Below are 3,242 nucleotides of genomic sequence, written 5' to 3'. Positions count from 1 at the left end.
TTCTTTTAAGTTTACAGCTTTAGTCCATCGTGACAGGAACTCTAGAAAGGGATCTGAAGCAGGAGTCAAAGCAGAGGTGTAGCAGAATAATACAAACCCAGAAACAGGTATTAGGGTCGAATCTGAAGATCAGAAAAGCAAAGCTGCCAACCGCTAGAGAGACCTTTTACCCTACACCAAGCCTTCAGACCAAAAGGGCGAGATCCTATCTCCACAAATCCTAAGACTCCACACTCCTGAGTTCCTGTCTCTTCTCCTTTATATTCCTCCTTCTACTCAGATTATTGCTCCTGTCTGCACCTCCCTAGTGCTGGGATTAAAAGGGTGTGACTCCCAAACACTGAGATTAAAGGTGTGAACCACCACCACCTGGACCTGTTTCTGGATCAATCTTGTACAGCCCAGGGTAGACCTGAACTCACAGAGTTTTGCCTGCCTCTGTCTCCTGAGTCCTGGGATTAAAGCCATGTACTACCACCATGCTGTCCTGTATAGCTGACGAGTGTGGCTGCTTTGCCCGCTGATCTTCAGGCAAGCTTTATACATTTAAACACAAATATGCAGTATACATTGGCCATGGTGGGAATGCTGCTTACTGGCTTGTTGTCCATGGCTCACTCACCATCCTTGTTACACACCCTACCACCACCTGCCTGCTGAAGTTTCTTATAACAAGGGTGTTGGGCTTGGGGCAGGTGTTATAAAACTTTCACCTGTGATTCCAGCCTCTCTTTGAGGCATCACCTTTACAGCTGTGTGATTCTGTCCCAGTTACATGTGGTTTCCTCGCCTCTGGAGACGCTAGAGTACCAAGAGTGTGGACGGTCCACTGACATGGCAAGCACTTTCATCTATCCAGCTACAGAAAAGGAATCCTTCTTCCACACAGCAGTCAGTTGCTGCTTTGCTCCTGTAAGTAATCCCTCATCCATTACCTGTGAGTTTTAAACTCTTTGGCCCACCAAGTTGGGTTTTGGTGGAATAATACCTTGGTCTGTTGGAGCTCTACCTGATTTGCGAAACACTTAGCACTCGGAATCTAAGTAACTGTTTTCAGAATACACCCCCTCCTTTTTTAAAAAGTACACCCACGTTTTAAAAACCATATTTCTAACTGATTATCTTGTTCCCCAATTAAAAACTTCATCCTAGGATTTGAGGGGATGGCTCAGTTAACAAGGTGCTTGCTTTGCAATCCCCAGAACCTACATAAAACTCTAGTTGTGGAATCCCAGCACAAAACTGTGGAGACGTATTGTTCCTGGGGTTTACCGGTCAGACAGCTTACCCTATTTTGTGAGCTTCAGGCCAATGAAAGACTCTGCCTCAGAAAAAAGTGGACAGACCTGAGAAAACACACCCAGGCTGTTCTTTGGCATCCACCAATATTGTGTACAGACACCTGTGTGCGTTCGCACACGCACACACACACACACACACTCACACACCCCTACATTTGATCATCTGGTGTGGAGGTTCTCCTCCCTGGATACCTCACGAAATCATACTAGGAGTTTATATACCACACACACCAATACTACCTCACAACATTCCCACACACTCACACACACAAAGGGTGGGAGAGAGAGTGAGTGAATTTTGGACCTTATGCCCAAAGGCCAATTTGATTTATCTGAAAGGAGGTCCAGATATCAGTGCTAAGAAATCAGGTGATATTACCCTATCTAGTTCCGGCCTCCTGACTCCTACTTCCAGTTACCCCACTGGTTTTTCTTATTAAGTGGAGAGGATCTCTGTTTTTCTCTGGTCTTGACCTTACTAGCAGTCTCTTCCTTCCTTTCTCTCTCCCGTCCTTCATTCTTCCTGTCTGTCTTACTTTCATTCATCTTTCATGTGATCCTTCTTGTTTTCAAAAGGGAAGAATTCTGGTAGGATGCAGTAGTTGGTCAAGTACTAAAGACTGTAAGCAGAGCAATCAAGGAGGCAAAGCAACCTGGCCAAGTCAAGATGCAGCAACCTAGATTCTAGTGGGCACAGGGCCTAAATTTCTCTTCTCACTGTCCATCTCTCCTTTGTGCTCGCCCTAGAATGGATACTCGTAGAAAAAGTGTGTGCTTTTCTCAGAAGCCCAGCTTACCTAGAATTCAATCTGTTATAGGTAAGTAGGTGTATAAGATGCAAGAATATGTAAAGAAGTTAAGAAACAAATGAACTTTGTCAGTTATGGTGGTGCATGCCATAAATTCTAGCACTCTGAAGGCAGAGGCACATGAATCTCTGAGTTCTTGGCCAGTCTGGTTTATAGAGAATGTTCCAGGACAGCCGATGCTACACAGAGAAACTCAGAATAATAAGACGGAAGGAAGGAAGGAAGGAAGGAAGGAAGGAAGGAAGGAAGGAAGGAAGGAAAGAAGGAAGGAAGGAAGGAAGGAAGGAAGGAAGGAAGGAAGGAAGGGAGGGAGGGAAGGGGAGGGAGGGACGGAGGAAGGAAAGAAAGAAACAGAGAAAGGAAGGAAGGAAGAAAGAAAGAAAGAATGAAAGAAAGAAAGAAGAAAGAAAGACAGAGAGAGAGAAAGAAAGAAAGAAAGAAAGAAAGAAAGAAAGAAAGAAAGAAAGGGCAAAGCAAAGTTGAACATTTACTAGGGGAAAGGTTTAGAGCACTCTGCATGCCACCCTGCAGAGGAAGTCTTGAGGCTGTTTTAATCTGATTCAGCTCATATGGACCACTGTCCCCCATTGTTGGTCACATTCTGTTTGGAAGGTCCTGCAGTGGCTCCATCCTGAGTCTCCCATTGCCATTCGCCTTCTCTCTTGACCCCAGGTAGGCCACCAAATTATCTTTATACCACTTCAGGACCTTTGGCTGCCTACCCATTCTTCTATGGCCTGTCTTTGTGGTGTTGGTCCTCCCAGAGCTCACCTTATGCCTAATAGCTTCACTGTCAACTGCCATCATACTCCAAATCCTAGGTCTTTTTAGTCTCTTTCCTTCAGCACAATGGAGACAGGCTGGTGTCCGGACATCTGGCTCAGATCTTGGTTATTCCTCAGCTCATTTGGGGCAGAGCAGCAGCTCTCAGAGAAGAAAGCAGCCAGAAACAGCCAGCACAGGCTTCCCAGAATCATGCTGTGTGGAAAAAGAAGATGATGAAACTGTCAGTGTGAGTCTAGCCATCTGGAAGTTACTTTCTTGCTCATGTTTCAGGCCTGACCAACAAAAGCATTTTAAGCAAGAGTGGGCAACTCAGCCTACCTAGGACCATTGGGACAGAACGAGTTGT

Source organism: Microtus pennsylvanicus, chromosome X (genome assembly GCF_037038515.1).
Source record: "Microtus pennsylvanicus isolate mMicPen1 chromosome X, mMicPen1.hap1, whole genome shotgun sequence".
Classification (NCBI taxonomy): domain Eukaryota; kingdom Metazoa; phylum Chordata; class Mammalia; order Rodentia; family Cricetidae; genus Microtus; species Microtus pennsylvanicus.
Note: the sequence above shows the minus strand (reverse complement) of the source record.